The 20,254-nt window shown below is 39.9% G+C and overlaps 1 long non-coding RNA gene across 1 annotated transcript; it reads right to left on the reverse strand.

Moving 5' to 3' along the window:
- Positions 1-1,911: 1,911 nt before the first annotated feature.
- Positions 1,912-9,881, reverse strand: LOC132765175 (uncharacterized). Its single transcript, XR_009630406.2, has 4 exons — positions 9,784-9,881; positions 6,051-6,324; positions 3,376-3,896; positions 1,912-2,059 (listed from the first exon to the last, which is right to left on the reverse strand). It is a non-coding gene; the product is annotated as an uncharacterized lncRNA (long non-coding RNA).
- Positions 9,882-20,254: the final 10,373 nt, after the last annotated feature.

Genomic DNA, 20,254 nt, shown 5'->3' on the forward strand with positions numbered 1-20,254 from the left:
TGTTTTAGCAATGTTGTAACCCACCTCAAGCCATGAGGAGAGGCAGGTAAGAGTTGTTGTTGTTGTTGTTGTTGTTGTTGTCCTGCTCCAATCCTGTGATGAATTATCAGCATAGAAAATGTCATTCTATTAGTTAAGACTGTTGTGGAGTCTATCAGTTCCAAGCGAGGAGTGTTCTACCCTAACAGGGAGTTTTGTTATAGTCTATTATGGTAACATATGTTCTTTACAGATCTGTTATCTGTACACCTGTCCTATTTGTCTGTTTGACTGCTAATAGATCTTCTCTCTCTGGACTTGCTCTCATATTTTAGTTTTCTTCTGTTTGACATGTCTTGTTCATGCATCTCTTTTCAATCTCATTCTTCCACTCATGCCACCACTCATCTCCCTTATTAAGTTCCACAATAAAGTTTAATTTATATCATTAGTTCATTGACCAGACTAAACAGATTCAATACTGAAGCCAGGGGTTGTTTCACTTATGATTTGTGAGCAATTAGACCAGGGTGACATGGTAGAAAACTGGAGAAGGATCCTTTATCTTCAGTGTTTGTGTAGAAGTGGGCATATAAAGGGTTATTTGTTACAAATAATAATAATAATAATAATAATAATAATAATAATAATACTGCAAAGACTCTGGCACAAACCAGTAAAGATGGTCCCAGTGGTGATCAGGTACAGTGCCTAAAGAACTTGACCTGCACTTAAAAACAATCCAACAAATATGGCAAACATTTAATGACAACGAGGAGAAGACGTATAAACAAATTACATCAAACAATATAAGCAGACTGAATAACAAACATAATTAAGCAAAGATAAAAAATATACATAAAAGCATTTTGCACAGGCATTGACCTGCCAACTTTAATTAGGGTATTTGTTACTTCAAACAGAAAAGATTCTCACCATCCTTTGTAAATGCTGCCATTGACCCATCTCCAGGATTGACCCGAATCCCTCTGGAGACCAATCCAATGTTCAGAAGAGGTTTTGTAGCGTAAGAGAAAATCCTTAATAAAGGAAGGAAACATACATTCCCAACTTCAATTGGTTTAACTTCTTATATGAGAACTAAACAAAGCCACCCTGAGTCCCCCTCCGGGAGTTGAGAATGGGATAGACATGCCGGAAATAAATAAATATAAATAAATAAATAAAGCAAAAATAAAACTGTTTACATGTGAAGATGTGGAGTCTGGGATATACTAGTCTTTTCAGATCTCCACCCCTTTCACAATTTTTATGCATACAGTTCTTTCAAGAAATTGTATTCCAATCCCTCAGTTTAGAGCTTGGAAATAAAGCTGTGACATTCACCTTTCCTTAAAAATTGTAACTTCTATGATTCTATTTTATTTATTCTGTTAGACATTTTTATATTGTTTTTCTCTCTTGGGAAAAACTCAAATCAGATTACAACAGGATAAACCAAGAAGAAAAAAATGATATAGTAATAATGCAAGTCCTGTATAATTCTGTCAAACACCTCTAGGGTTAATCATATCACCAAATTTTTATGCCTACCATCTCTTCTTGCAAGTCAATCAGAGCCAAGGAGGCATTGTAGGAAGAACAGTGTGTGCTGCTAGAGGTCCAGTTTCCTTCCGTCTCTGAAAAGTAGTAGCCTTTCCTTTGATACCCGATCCAGCCATTTGGGCAGGGATCAGCAAAAACAGAAGGGCGAAGAACTGTACATTTTTCAAATTTCCCCCCTGATGATAAAAAGGATTCAGATTAGCCAAGCCTTAGCTATTAGACCACTAGTAACTAGCAGATTAAGCAAATCATATGCAATGAATCTAATGATGATATTATTGAGTGCTCAGATATATGTTAAGAATCTGCAAAATATTTTTTAAAATGAACAGTCCAACTGTACAGTGTCATTTGACTAATGCAGTTCTTCACTCACCTCCTAATAAAACAATAGTAGTAATCAGAACAAGGAGAAGAAAATTAAGCATCACAATCCCAAAACAAAGATATCTTTCTTGTCTCTCCCACTTTCCTTTTTCACTCTTGCAAAGGCAAGCGTTCTTCCAGGCAGACCCTTAAAAGTAATTAAAAGCAAGGTTGAATCACTAGTAGGAACACAAAACAAAACATCAGTGAACAAGAGGAGATTTAAAAGGATACATTATTCTTCAGGTATGATTGTCAGCCTTTTTTCTTTATTTGTCCTCGCCTTCCTCCTGTTTTTTAACTATTAATTAATACCCCCTTTCAAACAATGACCACCTTTGAAAGCAGGCAACCAATGTGCCAAGGCAATTCCCTCCACTTCTTTTCTGTTCCTAGCACATCTGTATGTTTGAGAAAAACCATTCAGAGCTTACTGAAATATTAACTTTTATCCTGTTACAGTGTCTGCAGTCATGTTTTGCATCAAAAGAATTCTGCTCCCTGAAAGCCGTCAACTCAAACTCAAACATCTGCCTGATCACTGTTTCTCAAAGCAATTACTATACTCTCAACTCAAGAATGGGAAACAGAATGTTGGTGGACAGGAAAAGAGATTTAAAGATGGGCTTAAAGCTAACCTTAAAAATTGTGGCATAGATACTGAGAAATAGGAAGCCCTGGCCCTTGAGCACTCTAGCTGGAGGTCAGCTGTGTCCAGCAGTACTGTGGAATTTGAAGAGGCATGAATGAAGGGTGAAAGGGAGAAATGTGCCAAGAGGAAGGCACATCAAGCCAAACCTGACTGGGACCGCCTTCCACCTTGAAACTGATGTCCTAACTATGCAAGAACAAGCAGGCCAAGAATAGGACTTCACAATCCAAAACACCTGGAGGGCCAAAGTTTGCCCATGCCTGTTCTAGTGCCTTATCAAACTACACATTCCAGGATTTCTTATTGTCTTGCCATGATAGTTCAGTGTGAAAACTGTGTAGTATTAAATGACATGAAGTCAATTTTAAAACCTAGATCACAGAGTTTTCTGTTCACTTATGTCATGTACCTACCTACTTAAGAGATGAGCTTGAAATCTTTAGGGCCAACGACTATACAGTACATTCTTTCCCAACGTCTCTCCTCAATGTGCAAAGGTTACATGAGAAGCTGTGAAAGCTTTCTTCATGATTTTAGGAGAGCTAAAATATGCATATTCTCTCTCCGTATCTATCTAGTATCTATCTACCTTTTGCTTTACTATTATCTGTGATCAAACAGGTTTGGGGAGCAATAAATATCCTGCAGATCCCTTTCCCAGGGATGTAAATGGGACAGATATATATACAATAAGAAGAGAAATTGACCTCTTCTCAAAAGAAAGGAACATTTCTGTTTTAGATGTAATGGGCTTGTCTTATTACTTAATTTATATCTGGAGATAAAGTCCTGCCTGTCTTATCACAACTCACCATTTTTCAAATACTCAGAGGATCTTCTGCTCAAAGGTACTTTGACTTCTCCATTCATAGCTCCATTCTCTTCTCCATTTGCATTCAGTAAAGAATTGTCCTTGCCCTCTTCTCTAACGTAAATTTCAACCATTTCAAACACATATAGATCTTATAGTTGCTGTGTATTTGTGAGTCCTTTCCAAAATGTCTTGACCCAACCTGTGTTGATCCAATGAAGAGTTTTCTTGGCACTATATTTTCAGAACAGGTTTGCCATTGCCCTCCCCCTGAGTCTGAGAGAGTATCCAAGGTTACAAACCCTGATTTTCAGACAAGTAGTCCAATGTTCTATATCACACTGGATTCTGTCAGTCTTGTTAGCCTACAATAAGCTGACTATTTCAGGATATTTTATTCATATCATGCTTCAAGTACTCATTAGTCACAAAAATTATTTTATGGCCATAAAAACTGGGCTGGCTGAATAGTCCCCGTTTTCTGAAAATATTCTTCCCTTGAGGTTTGTCTCCAAAATTCACCTGCAGAGTGAAAACACACACAATATAAATAGTTTATTCTTCTTTTTATTTCCACAGGCTGTCTAGAACATTTGTTTCAGATTATTTTGGCTGTGCTTCTACAGCTATTCAGCAAAGGTGGCACCATGAATTTACAACTCTTCCCAAAGAAGTGTACCTAGATGCTGTATTATAACTCCCATTATCCACAGTCTGATAGATAAGTAATTAGAGGCAACAGAAGTTGTAACCCAGTAACATATTATGATTGTCCAGACACATCCAGACAGTGTCAAAATGAGGATTAAAATAAGTGGAGCAAAAAACTGTGGGACCTGACAGCACGTCTAAACGCAGACCTGTCAGTCACGGTAAATAGTCCCCCACCATCCTGACACCTTCCTTTATAGCAGATTTTACAAATCCACAAAATGGACAGGGGGCATCCAGCTGAAGTTTTTTTAAAAAAAATGTATCCAAGATCCATTGGACCTTATATGCACTCATGCAAATATTTAAATGTACACACAAGTAGATTTCTTATTCTCTCAACTATAAATTCAAGTTCTGTTTGGTATCATAAAGATCAGAACAAAGGAATGGTTGCAGAGAGTTCTCACTGTAATTGTTTTCCAATTGTGCTTCTATGTAGCATCAGTTTGTCCATGGCTCCATTTTGTGAAAGCCCTGATCAGCTGTTTCAGGATTTTAAAATGTGCACATGCACTGGAGCTGTCCACACCAGGTTATAGGAAGTCACATATTTTCCATGACTTCAGAGATATACAGTCATGAAAATAGTATTTTGGGTGCAACCGGATTTAAGCTCACCATTTGAACATATGTTTTTCAACTGTTAACCCAAATCAACGTAAATTGTGAAAATGTCATTTAGCAGCCACCACACTTATCCCAGTTTCTTCTGGGTTTTAGGGCATATGTAAAAGGGCCTTAATTGACTGACTGAAAGAGAATAAAAAGAGACCAGATGACAAAAATTGGGAGGGATAGCCAATACTCCAAAGGACAGGAGCAGGATTCAAAACGATCTTGACAGATTAGAGAGATGGGCCAAAACTAACAAAATGAAATTCAACAGTGACAAATGCAAGATACTCCACTTAGGCAGAAAAAAACAAAATGCAAAGATACAGAATGGGGCACAACGCCTGGTTCGAGAGCAGTACGCGTGAAAAAGATCTTGAAGTCCTCGTGGACAACAAGTTAAACATGAGCCAACAATGCCATGTGGTGACAAAAAAAGCCAATGGGATTTTGGCCTGCATCAATAGGAGCATAGTGTCTGTTTTGGTTAGACCACACCTGGAATGTTGTGTCCAATTCTGGGCACCACAATTCAAAAGAGATATTGACAAGCTGGAATGTGTCCAGAGGAGGGCGACTAAAATGATCAAGGGTCTGGAGAACAAGCCCTATGAGGACCGGCTTAAGGAGCTGGGCATGTTTAGCCTAAAGAAGAGAAGGATGAGAGGAGATATGATAGCCATGTATAAATATGTGAGAGGAAGCCACAGGGAGGAGGGAGCAAGATTGTTTACTGCTTCCATGGAGATTAGGACAAGGAACAATGGCTTCAAACTACAAGAAAGGAGTTTCCATCTGAACATGAGGAAGAACTTCCTGACTGTGAGAACTGTTCAGCAGTGGAACTCTCTGCCCCGGAGTGTGGTGGAGGCTCCTTCTTTGGAAGCTTTTAAACAGAGGCTGGATGGCTTAAGGCCCCTTCTACACTGTTCTTATATCCCAGGATCTGAACTGGATTATATCATGCCCCTTCCACACAGCTGAATAAAATCCACATTAAACTGGATTATATGGCAGTGTGGACTCAGTTAATCCAGTTCAAAACAGATATTGTGGATTATCTGCCTTGATATTCTGGGTTATATGGCTGTGTGGAAGGGCCCTCAGTCTCCATTGCTATATAATCTGGGATACACAGATAATCTGGGATCAAATCCTGAGATATAGGGCCATGCAGAAGGGGCCTCAGGTCCTCTCTGTACTATCATATAATTCAGAGTAGCAAAGCAGATAATACACATTATCTTCTTTGAACTGGGTTATACGAGTCTCCACTGCCATATAATCCAGTTCAAAGCAGATAATACTGAAATAATGAAAGCAAAACTGAAAAGTTGGAGAAATATTTACCTGGCTAGTCTTTTGTCAGGTGATATCAGCGGCATAAACACGCTTCTTGCTCACTCTCCTCATGCCCTTGATTGCGTGCCTTTGCCCACAGAGATTAATTTTGCTGTGTTTTGCTCTTGTCCTGTATAAAATAGTCTGCTCTTCCAGATGATGTAAATAGCCCCAATGCTTCAGATGCTGACAGTCCCTGTTTTTAGCCCGAAAAAACCTACAACAACCCAGTCCCTGTTTTTCTTAACATATTCTTTTGTAATGGTCTGTCTCCAAGATATACCTGTAGAGAGAGAGAAAATACACACAATAGAAATAGTTTACTCTGTCTTTCGTTTCACAGTACCGGCAGTCTCTGAGTTATAAACATCTGACTTACAAACGACTCCCAATTAAGAACAAGGTGCAACATCAGGAAGTGAGAGAAATCCATTGAAGCTTTCTCACCAATCCTTGTTTCCATTTTTCCCCAAAATCTAATTATTACAGGAACAGAAAGTGAGGTGAAATCTTCTGAACAGGGGCACAGACAGCAAACCAAATATCACAGGAGTGCTAAACCTTTCCTAGGCTTTCCAAAACTAAGAAAAGTAATTTGTTTGGCTGGAATTACATTTTAAAAATGTACCTGTTCAGACTAGCATCATGATTTGGAAGGGAGAGGGTTATTAGAAAACATAACCTTTTGGAGGAGAGCCAAAAAACCCATTTGAATATAATCTTCTCAAGTGGTATGCAATCAAATGTAATTATGCAAGGCAATTGGCTTCAGTTGTTAGACTGAATAACCGGTTGTCTCTGATCTGTTAGGAAATGGAAAATATGGCAGTGCGTAAAATAGCAGTGCTTCAGAAGTGTTTTTCAGTGCCCAAAATATATATCTCCCTTTAAGCAACTTATTTTATATTATGCACTCAAGAGACAAAATGAAGTAAACTTTGATTTAAAAAATAACATAGTTGGTTTACTCACAACCTTCATGTGTTCAGCACACACAGGTACACAAATTATCACTCAGTTACAGGTATCTTTGAGATAGTTTCTGTGCCATTCGATCAGAATGTCTCTCTTACAACCAACAACAAACGTTTTCAAGTCTGTGATCTGAACTGTCCCAAATTCTCCTCTCAGAGTGGATCATCTGATCTGCAGCTCCTCCCACAATTTCTCAAAGAAACATAGAGCAAGGAAAGAAACATACATACAATAAGCAAGCAACAGAATTATACCTAACCCCGCTCCCTGGAAAAGTGCAAGTTTGGGGGATGGCAGTTGAAGTGGGATCAAACTTGATTAATTCTACAATGTAGATGCACCCAAAAAGATCTAGAAATAACCAAGAACTTTACCGCCGAAGGCTGGGGCCACAAAGTGGAGTCCACAACATGTGAGTGTGGAGAAGAGCAAACCACATGCACAATGGAGAACCTTCTTATAGCACCACCAGAGACACTCCAAGTGGCCAGGTACTGGTCAAAGTACATTTAGTATGATACCAAGTTTTAAAACTCTGGGTTTTTTTAAAACACACACACACACACACACACACACATTACAACGGTATCCTCGGTTTGCTTCTGATATCATAAGTAAATAACCTCTGAAGGCAGGTCCCTCCATTTCCTTCTGGTTTCTAGCCTGATAAGAGGAGACACCTGTTCAAAGGTGGAAGGTTGGGCTAAATCTACAGGGAGACCTGATCGGGGGGGGGGGGGGGGGGAAGGGTGCCGAGCCATGGGGCGGGTGAAAAGAGACCAGAAAAAAAACTAGTTGGGAGAGCCAGGTGGAGGCAAACCTATTATTATTATTATTATTATTATTATTATTATTATTATGTTTATTTATATCCCGCTTTCTCTCTCTACAAAAGAGACTCAAAGAAGTTTACAATTAAACCAAATTAAATAGAATTTAAAACCTAAAAACATGCAAACATTAAAGTAGAACTAAATATTAATGCTATGTTTTTTAAAAGGTACTGTTCCATTATCTGGGCAGAGGCCAAAAGGGGGCGGTAGAGAGAGGATAGTCCATTTTATTGGGGGGGGGGGGAGTTGAAGGAGAAAAACTATTTATCCCGTTCTTGCTGGTTATTCCCCCCCCCCCCCCCCCCCCCCGCAGTTCCCATGTCATAAACGTGGGTTGTTTCAACTATGGCGACATGGCTGGAGGAATAACAGGAAAACAGAGGGAAGATCATGTGCCCCCCCCCCCCTCCAGTCCGGTCCCCCAATCCCCCATAAAATGAACTATCCTTCTCTGTCTACGTCCCCTTTTTGTCTCCATCGGAATAATGGAACAGTACCAAAATGAACAGTTAAAATCCTTAAAAACTGTTAAAAACATATCCAAAGCTAAACCACAGCACTCCCTTTCCGCTAAAAGAAAGCACCAAAGCTTGAGTCCAGACTTTAGATGTAACAGTTCTGGAGCTGCTGCTGCTGCTGTATCCCGAGAGTACAACTTTGTAACCAGAGGCTACAAACAACTTCGGCCACAGTTTTCATGGATGCAGCAGCAGCAGCTCCTAAATATTTACATCCAACCCTAAACAATCAGAAACTTCAGCTGGTCCAAAGAGCTGCAAGCAGGTTGCTACCTGGGCCAGCCAGAAGGAAAGGGCAACGACCCTATTGCAGCAGCTCCACTGATTACCAGTCTGTTCTGGGCACAATTCAGAGTGCTGTTTATGACCATTAAACCACTAGATCAACTGGGGGGGGGGGGGGGGAGATTGGGACCCCTAAGGGGGTTTGTGTGTGTGTGTGTGTGGGGGGGGGGTTCAGAGGGGTTGCCAAAGATCATCAGAAAACAGTATTTTCTGTTTGTCATGGGTGTTGTGTGTGCCAAGTTTGGTTCAATTCCATCGCTGGTGGAGTTCGGAATGTTCTTTGATTGTAGGTTAACTATAAATCCCAGCAACTGCAACTCCCAAATTACAAAATCAATCCCCTCCCAACCCCACTAGTATTCAAATTTGGGCGTATTGGGTAATTTGTGCCGAATTTCGTCCAGTGAATGAAAATACATCCTGCATATCAGATATTTACATGATGATAACAGTAGCAAAATTACAATTAGCAGCAGTTGGGGGTCACCACAACATGAGAAACTATATTGAGGAGTCATGGCATTAAGAAGGTTGAGAAACACTGTGCTAGATGTGATCCAGGCTACTTGGCCAACTGCATCCCCTTGTACAAATCTGCCTGGGCCCTGAGATCTTCAGGAGAGGCCATTCTCTCGGTTCCACCTCCATCTCCAGCTCAGTTGGTGGGAATGAGAAAGTGGGTCTTCTTTCTCGGTGACTGCCCCTCGACTCTGAAACCCCCTTCTTTCCAGGGAAGCCAGAATGGCCCCTTCCTGTTGTCCTTTCGGCAGCAGGTTAAAACCTTTTTATTCAGGCAGGCTTTAAAGATTAAGGTCCTTATGATCTAGTTGGGGGTGCTGTTGGATTTTAGCTTTGATGGATTTTAACTATGAATTTTTATTGTTTGTGTTTAATTCTGTTTTAATGTTTGTATATTTTCAATTGTTTAGGAATGTTTTTATGTCAAGCCTCTTGGAGTCCCCTTTGGGGAAGATAAAGCAGGGTATAAATAAATATAATAATAATAATCCAACTCGCCTCAAACCTTAAGTCCCGAGAAGCTGGGAGGGCAGAGAAGAGTGGAGGTCCTTTCCCAGGAGAGAAGCAGGCTGGAAGGAAAGACCTGTTACCATCAAACTCTCAATATCTTACCTTTCAACACAGAACTAGGCGAGCAGCTGCAAAAAGAAATGCTGGATCTTATGAAAAAGGAATGACATACCACACGAAATCAACCTGCTCCCTTCCAGGGAAGCGAGTCAAAGCCAATGAATGGGTGGGACTGACTGCACCAGGCTTTATATGACTTCTGCTCACCAGATCATGTGCCTTCCCACAACCTCACCTCATTTTTTTTATAGTTTCCTGAACCAACCAAAGTACAATCAAACCGTGCCATGTACTGTGCTCTCTTTATCAAGAAATGGCATCTGTGAAGCTCAAGGCATTCATAAATTAAATGGCTGCAGGGAATACAAAATGGCTTGGCCCTGGTTAAATGCAAAAGCTCACTCTATGTGAGAAGAAGACCCTTACATGCAGTGGGTCTTTCCTTGTGAGATGAAATGCAGCTCAGTGTAGTGTCTTAAAAAGTCTGCACAGTTCACCATCCACAGGAAACATAAACCTTGCCAATTAAACCCTGAATTATTTTATTTATCATGTCAGGAGTGAACCAAACAGTTGTGTTGCATTAAAAGCAAACAAACAAGCAAACAAAACACAAAGTTTGCAGACTTGGTATTCTATTAAATGTCCTTTGACCAGTAGCTGTCCACTTGGTGTTGCTGCAAGAAGGTCCTCCATTCTGCATGTGGCAGGACTCAGGTTGCATTGCAGCAGGTGGTCTGTGGTTTGCTCTTCTCCACACTCGCATGTCATGGATTCCATTAAACCCTGAATGCCCACAAGCAATATAATGAGTGTATAGAGTTTTTCTATTATGTCAAATTGTAGCATGACTTTTTGATTGGTGACCCTAAAGAACCCTTCTGCTCTACAATAATGTAATTTTTTAAAAAAATGCCCATCTACCTAACCTGAGGAGTGAGGTTGAATGGGCCTTAAGAAGCATTGCTAACAACAGGGCAGCAGGAGATGATGGGATCCCAGCTGAACTGTTTAAAATCTTAAAAGATGGTGCTGTCAAGGTGATGCATACCATATGCCAGCAAATATGGAAAACACAAGAATGGCCATCAGACTGGAAAAAATCAACTTATATCCCCATACCAAAAAAGGGAAATGCGAAAGACTGCTCCAACTTCCGTACAGTGGCCCTTATTTCTCATGCCAGTAAGGTAATGCTCAAGATCCTGCAAGGAAGACTCCAGCAATACATGGAGGTTAGCCAGCATTCCAGATGGATTAAAATATTTTAGCCCTCCTCCTCTCCGTACGCTAAAGCACACAAGTGCATTTTCAAAAGCTTCTCAAACAGAGAACGGTGGGGGCTATTTTTATTTCTTTAGGGAAGGAGTTCCAGAGACAGGGAGCAATCTCAGAGAAGGCCCTCTCTCTTGTTCTCTCCAGCCGTGCTTGAGATGGAGGTGGGACCGAGAGGAGGGCCTCCTCCGCTGACCACAGTGCAGAAGATGGCCTATATAGGGAGATGAAATTGGACAAATAGCCTGGACCCAAACATGGGAATAGAAGTCAAGTAAATGAACAAAAGGAACAGTGAAGGAAGTCTCATAGTACATAACTGCTGAAAGGAACCTTTTATGGATTTCCCAGGCATTACAAGAGTCATTCCTAATGGAGCTTAGGCCGCCCATGTGGGCAGAAAGAGTAAAGCCCCTTCTACACTGCTGCATAATCCAGATTATCAAAGGAGATCATCCAAATTATCTAAGAGCCTCTGGTGGCACAATGGGATAAACCCTTGTGTTAGCAGGACTGTTGACCTAAAGGTCAGTGGCTAGAATCCAGGGAGTGGGGTGAGCTCCCATCTGTCAGCTCCAGCATCTCATGTGGGGAGAAGCCTCACACAGGATGATAAAAGATCCAGGCATCCCCTGGACAACGTCCTTGCAGACGGCCAATTCTGTCACACCAGAAGCAACTTGCAGTTTCTCAAGTTGCTCCTGATATGAAAAAAAAACTACATTATCTGATTTGAACTGAATTATATGAGTCTACATTGTCATATAAAGCAATTCAAAGCAGATAATCTGGATTTTATATGACAGTGTAAAATGGGCCTATGATTTGGGCCCTGCCTATCTTCGTGATAGCGTCTCCCCCCTATGAACTAGCACGGGCTCTAAGATCTGCCGGGGAGACCCTTCTCTTGCTCCCGCCACCGTCACAAGCAGTTGGTGAGGATGAGGAAGAGGGCCTTTTTAGTGGTGGCCCCAAGACTTTTGAATTCCCTCCCCAGAGAGATTAAGCAAGCCCCTACACTGTCATCTTTCCATAGGGACCTGAAAACCTGGATGTTCCAGCAGGTCTTCAATAATTGATTAGTTCCTAGGCCTTTCCCTTGGGCATCAGCTAGGACCCTGCTCTGCACTTTTATCAACTTCTGTGGCCCTAACCCTTGCCCACCTCTTTCACAGTTGGCTATGTCCATTTTATAATTCTGGCCATTGGTATTTTGAAACCATCTGATGGAGTTATAATGAAACTGTTTTTTAAATATTTGTGTTTGTTTTAGTAGGATTTTATGTTTATGTTTTATGATGTTTATTTTGTCTGTATGGTATTCCCTTCTGGCAATTGAATGTTTTGCCTTATGTTTGAAACTGCCCTGAGTCCTCTTGGGGAGATAGGGTGGTAAATAATTAATCAAGAGATCCTTACTTCTTGGGAGGAGAGCAATGTCCAATCTCAATAAAATAGTGAAGAGTTGAGACATCACACTAGCAACGAAGATCCGCATAGTTAAAGCAATGATATCTTATCTTTGAATTTGGCCCTGCCCAGTGTAACCATTTGTGTTTTATTGTTTGATTTTATATTGCTGTGTCGCTTATTATATTGGTTTTGCATTTTATGTATTTTATTTTCTGGTCTTTTGCTATGCTTTTGTGTTATATTATGTTTGCTGTATTGATGGGCGTGGCCTCATGTAAGCTGCCCCGGAGTCCCCTTCGGGGAGATGGAGGTGGGGTATAAATAAAGTTTTATTTATTTATTATTATTATTATTATTATTATTATTATTATTATTCCCCATAGTCACCTATGGATGTGAGACCTGGACTATAGGGAAAGCTGAGTGAAGGAAGATAGATACTTTTGAACTGTGGTGCTGGAGGAAAGTTCTGAGAGTGCCTTGGACCGTAAGAAGATCCAACCAGTCCATACTTCAGGAAATAAAGACCGACTGCTCATTGGAGGGAAGGATAGTAGAGGCCAAGATGAAGTACTTTGGCCACATCATGAGAAGACCGGAAAGCTTAGAGAAGACAATTATGCTGAGGAAAATGGAAGGAAAAAGGAAGAGGGGCCGACCAAGGGCAAGATGGATGGATGGTATCCTTGAAGTGACTGGCTTGGCCCTCAAGGAGCTGGTCATCAACAGGGAGCTCTGGTGTAGGCTGGTCCATGAGGTCACGAAGAGTCGGAAACAACTGAACAAATGAACAACAACAACAAAATGAAGAACAATTTTAACCAATATAAACTTAACAGTATTTAAGTGGAATACCCCAGGACCATCCAGTCCAACCTCCTTTTACCATGCAGGAAAAGCACAATTAAAGAACTCGGGAGATGTTGCTGCAATTGTTTCCAACAGCTAAAAATGTTAATTTCTCTGCATTTCTCAGGAGTAGAAAAGAAGAGGCAAGAAGCAGAATGGTACCGCAGAGCCCCTTGCTATCACCCACAACACCCCAAGGGCCCCACAGAGCACAGTATGAGAATCCCTGGCTTAGACTATCTCTCAGAAGTCATTTGTTCTTTGAACTTGTGACCAGTTAATGGCAAGATATCCCCAGAGAAGGATATCTCACCATGCTCTCAGGCAGCCTATTCCACTGCTGAACAGATCTTACTGTTGGGCACTTCTTCCTAAAATTTGAATCCATTACTCTGTGTCCTAGTCTCGAGAGCAGCAGAAAACAAAATTGCCCCCTCCTCAATGTGATGTCCTTTCAAATATTTCAACATGGCTATCATGTCTCCTCTCAGCCTCCTTTTTCTAAGCTAAAACTGTTCAGTTTCCTAAGCCACTCCTTGGTATCTATGGAGTCAACAATTTATTATTATTATTATTATTATTATTATTATTATTATTATTTCATTATTGTCATAGTTGGTCCTGAAAAGTTTTGTTGGTTTGTTTGTTTGGTTGGTTGCATGCTTCATGTTGCTTCTGGTGTGAGAGAATCAGCTGTCTACAACCTTAAGTAATAGGGCTACAAAGTGGAGCCTGTGAGTTTGGAGAAGAGCAAACCACAGACCACTTACTACTTACTACAATGCAGTCTGAGTCCTGCCATGTGCACAATGGAGGACCTTCTTACAGTGACACCAGAGGCACTCGAAGTGGCCAGATTCTGGTTAAAAGAAACTTAGTATAATGCCAAATTTTTAACTTTGTTTGTGATTTTTCTGAGTCCCTCTACGGAGGTGAGAAGATCGGGATATAAAAGTTTTAAATAAATAAATAAATAAATAACTGTATTCTTTGTTCGCTTCTGACATTTTTATTTCATTTTTTACCTGCCTCTCCCCATGGCTAGAGGCAGGTCACAGCATGGTCAAATACACACACAGATACTATAAAAATTCTACACAAACACATTAAAATGCAGTTCCATAAAAGATACATACATATCAAAGCATTTCTATAAAATACACATAGGACAGAAATCATTTATGTCATGAAAATACTTCTTAAACAAAAGCAACTCTTGATTTTGCCATTATTTACAAAAGACACAATTTTACTTGGCCATTAAATAATATAGGACTTGGGCATCCATAGATTTGTTACCCACAGAGGATCCTGTAACCAAGCCCCAATGGATACCAAAGGCCCAATGTACTAATGTGCCCTATAAAATGTCAGCGTGAGGCTCAGTCACAACCTCAAGGGAAATGAAACGTGCTCTCGTTCTTCATATCTAGGGTTGCTAAAATGAAAACTGAAGAGGATTTCTGTACTTTTAATGCTTGGTCAGAATATTAATTTTCATCATGTGCTACATTTCATACAATCAAGAAAATAAGCAACATATTGTGTGCCTTCAAATCATTTCCAGCATATGAAAACCCTAAGTTAACTCGATCATGGAGTTTTTTGAGGCTGAAATGTGTGACCTGCCCTAAGTCACTATGGTGGTCCACGCTCTTGTTACATCCCGAATAGACTACTGCAACGCACTCTACGTGGGGCTGCTTTAGAAGACTGCCCGGAGGCTTCAACTAGTCCAACGGTCAGCAGCCAGGTTGTATTAAGATCACTCTGACCAAAGGGTCATGAGTTCGAAGCCAGCCCAGGTTGGAGTGGGTTTCCAACCAATTGTGTGTAGCCTGTTGTTGACATTTGCAACCCAAAGGACAGTTGCATCTGTCAAGTAGGAAAATAAGGTACCACCTTAAAAGTGTGGGGAGGCTAAATTAACTGATTTATGAGGCCATAAAGAAGACTCCAGCAAAGCATTCCAGCAGGGAAGCATGCGTGGAATGCAGAAAATAAAGAAAATAAAAATAGCACCCAGGACAGACTCAGACCACTGCCCTATTGAAATAGAGATGAAGGAAGAAGAACGAAGTTGGAGATGGAGACTAGAAGATAACCTATTAAGAAAAAAGGAGGACATAGAAAAAAGTAAAGCAATTATAAAGGAATACTTTAAAAATAATGACATACAAGAGATAGATACATTCATAATATGGGAAGCGAGTAAAGCCGTCATACGAGGACACTACATCCAACAAAAGGCCAGATGGAACAAAGAGAAGACAAAGAAAATAAAAGAAATTATGGAGGAAATACAGAAAAAGGAAGAAGAATTGAAAAGAAATCCGAAAAACAAGGAAACAGCCCATAAACTGATATTATTACAAAAGAAGAGAGAACACATAGAGTTGGAAGAAAGAACCAAGGAACTAAAATTTATAAAAGCGGATCACTTCCAAAACGTGAATAAGCCGGGGAGGTGGCTGGCGAGGAGAATATTAGATAAGAGAGAATCAAGATATATAGTAAAAATCAAGGAAAAAGAAAAAACATACACATCGGAAGCAGAAATAAGAGACCAATTCGCAAACTACTTTAAGAAACTATATCAAGACGACCAAATAAAAAAGGAGAATATCACCCAATATTTAGGAGAAAAGAAAATTAGCAAAATATCGGAAGAGGAGAGAGAAGCACTAAATAAGGAAATTTCGAAAGAGGAAATCAGAACTGCAATAAAAAAATTAAAGACAAATAAGGCCCCCGGCCCAGACGGACTGAGCGCAATCTATTACAAAACAATGATGGAAGAAATCGTACCATTTCTAAAAAAAACCGCTAAATGAGATAAGAGAGAGGAAGGAAATGCCAGAAAGCTGGAAACAAGCAAATATTTATATTATACCAAAAGAGAAAAAAGACCCTGAACAACTCAAAAATTATAGAACAATTTCTTTACTTAATCTGGATTACAAAATATTTAGTAGCATATTGGCAGAGAGACTAAAAATTTTTTTAATAAATTGGATAAAAGAAGAACAATCGGGATTTTTACCAAATCGTTACCAACGGGATAATGTGAGAACTATTATAAATTTGATAGACTATTATGACAAAAACATCCAGAAAGAAGTGATGTTCCTGGCGCTGGATGCTGAAAAGGCATTCGACCAGATTAATTGGAATTTTTTTAAATTATTATTGCAAGAGATGGACATTGGCTACTACTTCCTAAACTCAATTGAAGCTATCTACAAAAATCAACAAGCGAAAATTATAGTAAATGGCCAGGAAACAAAACAAATTGAGATAAATAAAGGAACCAGACAGGGCTGCCCGCTCTCGCCTCTAATCTTTATTTTGACAATTGAAATTCTACTGAATGAAATAAGGGGAAACAAAGAATTGAAAGGAGCCACAATTAGAGGACAGACATACAAATGTAGGGCATTTGCCGATGACGTTATTTGTATAGTTGAGGAGCCATCCACAAGATTAGAAAAATGGTTTGAAACAATCGAAAAATTTGGGAAGGTAGCGGGATTTAAATTAAATATGGACAAAACAGAAGCAATAACAAAAAACATTCCCAAGAAGAATTTGGCCACAATTGAGAAAAAATGGAACATCAAAATAGCATCAAAAATAAAATACCTGGGAATCACTATCTCGCCAAATAATGCACAATTACTTCAAAATAATTATACGACAAAATGGAATGAAATCAAACGAGATCTGGAAAAATGGAAAAATTTAAAATTATCAATATTAGGCAGGATAGCATGTGTAAAAATGAACATACTACCAAAAATGTTATTTTTATTTCAAAATTTACCAATCATAAGGAACAAGAAAGGACTAAACCAATGGAATAAGGACATAAGGAAATTTATCTGGCAGAATAAGAAAAATAGAATAAGTTTTAAAAATATAACAGATGAGAAAAATAGAGGGGGATTGGCAATGCCTAACTTAGAAATATATGCAGAAGCATGTGCGCTAACATGGACACTCGATTGGATTAGACTGGAAAATGAAAAACAACTAAACTTAGAAGGCCACGACCTTAGGAAGGGGTGGCATGCTTACATTTGGTATGGGAAAAGAAAAATAGAAAAGGGCTTTGGAAATCATTTCACCAGGTCGGCGATAATTAAAACGTGGGAGAAATATAAAGAAAGAATTTACAATAAAACCCCGTTATGGGTATCACCTTTAGAAGCATGTCAAAGGAGAGAGCTGGGATGGATAAATTGGCCCTGCTATAGAGTTATAACAGAAAAAAAGAGCAGGAGATACACTTAAAACCACAAGAAGAAGTAAAGAAATTATACCCAAACATAACATGGCTGCAATACAGACAATTAAAAGAGTCTTTTACGATGGACAAGAAAATTGGCTTTATGAAAGAGGATAATATCTGGGACAAAATTATAAGATCCAGGAAAAAAACAATATCATTAATATACAAAGTATTATTGGAATGGAACACGGAAGAAGAAAGAATAAAAGAGTGTATGGTGAAATGGGCCAGTAATATAGGGAGACCAATAAATTTGGCAGATTGGGAAACCATATGGAAAAAAAACCTAAAATATACGAAAGCGTATGATCTAAAAGAAAATTGGCTCAAACTGTTCTATAGGTGGCATTTAACACCCCAGAAGTTGGGAAAATTTTATAAGAACTTAAACACCAAATGCTGGAAATGTGGTGAAACAACGGGCACGTACTACCACATGTGATGGAACTGCAAAAAAGCCAAAAGATTTTGGAAAGAAATCCAGGAAAAATTGCAATATATAATGAAGATCAAAATCCCACTCTTACCAGAAATATTCCTACTGGGAATAACAAAAGAGGAAACAGACAAGAATGTAGATAAAGTACTATTCCTGGCGACAACAGCGGCGAGAATATGCTACGCCAGATACTGGAGAAAGGAAGGGATACCGGAGATTGACGAATGGGAAACGAAGCTTATGGAGGTAAAGAACATGGACAGACTAAGTTATCTATTCCAGAAAAGCAAAGGAATAATAGAAAAAGAAACAGATTGGACAAGAATTGATGAATATTTCAAAGAGAAATGACTCAGAGACTAAAGAGGGGAGAAAAGATATTTCCAAGACCCAAACGAGGAACTGAACAGAAGAAAACAAGAAAACAACAAAATAAGAAGGAAAGAAAAGGAAAATCTTCGCAAAGGACACCCGGAAGACAGGCCGAAGGAAGGGGGAAACCTCGATTTTTGTCTCTATTACTTTTTAATGCACTTTCTACACTTCCCCTTTCTGACTTTCTATATCTGCACTTTTATCCACCCCTTACTTCCCTAAGTCTATCACCCAACCACTCTCTCTTTCCCTACCCGCTTTCCTCTTTTACTCCCCCCTTACTCTTTCTGATTCTCTAGACTGCTCTATTCCTTTTTTTAAAATTATCGCTCTTTTTTAATCATATGTGTGACGATGTGTAAATTTTATTCCTTTGGTTATGTGTAGTTTGGACAATGGTTTAGGGATGGTAAGTATGGGAGGTTATGTTTTGTGGGAGTGGCTTGGCGTTAGCTGAGTTGCCATAGCAACAGGGGCGGAGCCAACCGCCTCTTCAGGAGGCATCTGTGTTTTAAAAAGTCAGTCAGTGGCCGGAGAGCTGCTGAGAAAACACTGAATCTTTTGGAGGAGATTCAGGGAATGTGTCTGTAGCCAGTGTGCTATAGGGAAAAACTGAATCTCTTGGAGATTCAGGGAATCAACTGGTGACCAAAGTGGTTGCAGAGAAGGACCCGGTACAGGGGGTTGTTGATTCTGAATTAAGAATCAAGGTTTGGCTGGGTTTAAGCCTGTTGTGGCAGCTGTGAAACCTTATGAAGTATTTGCCTGAGTTTACTCATGAAACCTTTCCAATGTAACCATCAAGATTTATGCCTCTTTTGAAGAACAGTTATACATTGTTATACTCCTGTTAAAATAAACTTGTTACTTTTTCCTCAAGCCTTGCCTGATACAGTTTCTTCTAAGTTGAACAGCCTGCAATAATAAAGTCAGCCAGAAACAGTCCCTTTATAAAATAGTCCCTAGGCTGATATTGATCGTTGCCCGGCTTCCCTCATAGATAAGGTGGCAGTGGGTGCTTTACCACGTGCACCTTCACAATTGGTGGTATCTGGTGGCATTAAAACGGTCATCGTTACAATTGGTGGCAGCAGTTTAATAACGACCTCCTCACAATATGTACATGGAAAATGTAAATAAAGATTATTTTTAAAAAAAAGTGTGGGGAGGCTAAATTAACTGATTTATGAGGCCATAAAGAAGACTCCAGCAAAGCATTCCAGCAGGGAAGCATGCGTGGAATGCAGAAGTGCTTCATCAGCGTCGCAGATGGACAATGAAAGCAACAGCTCCCCGGTGGCCAGAAAAGTTAAATAGCCTCTGTGTATGTCTGTATATGTTTGTATGTCAAAAATTGGCATTGAATGTTTACCATATATGTGTACACTGTAATCCGCTCTGAGTTCCCTGCGGGGTGAGAAGGGCGGAATATAAAAGCTGTAAATAATAATAATAAAAATAAATAACTCCTCTGTTACGCCAGCTCCACTGGCTGCCAATCAGCTTCCGAGCACAATTCCAAGTGCTGGTTTTAACCTTTAAAGCCCTAAAGAGTTCTGGGCCAGACAACCTATCCGAACGTATCTCCTGTCATGAAGGAGATACCATCATGAAGTTTAAGCTCTTCAGGAGAGGCCCTGCTCTCGATCCCACCACCATCGCAAACATGGTTGGTGGAGAGGAGAGACAGGGCCTTCTTGGCAGTGGCCCCCCGTCTGTGGAACTCTCTCCCCAGGGACATCAGGTTGGCCACCTCCCTCCTGTCCTTTAGAAGAAATTTGAAGACCTGGCTTTGGGACCAGGAGTTTGATTAGTGGACAGTGGCAACTGGAAAGAAGACTTAGGATACCTGCGACATTGAATTAACCCAG

This window comes from Anolis sagrei, chromosome 2, assembly GCF_037176765.1.
Source record: "Anolis sagrei isolate rAnoSag1 chromosome 2, rAnoSag1.mat, whole genome shotgun sequence".
NCBI classification, from domain to species: Eukaryota; Metazoa; Chordata; class Lepidosauria; order Squamata; family Dactyloidae; genus Anolis; species Anolis sagrei.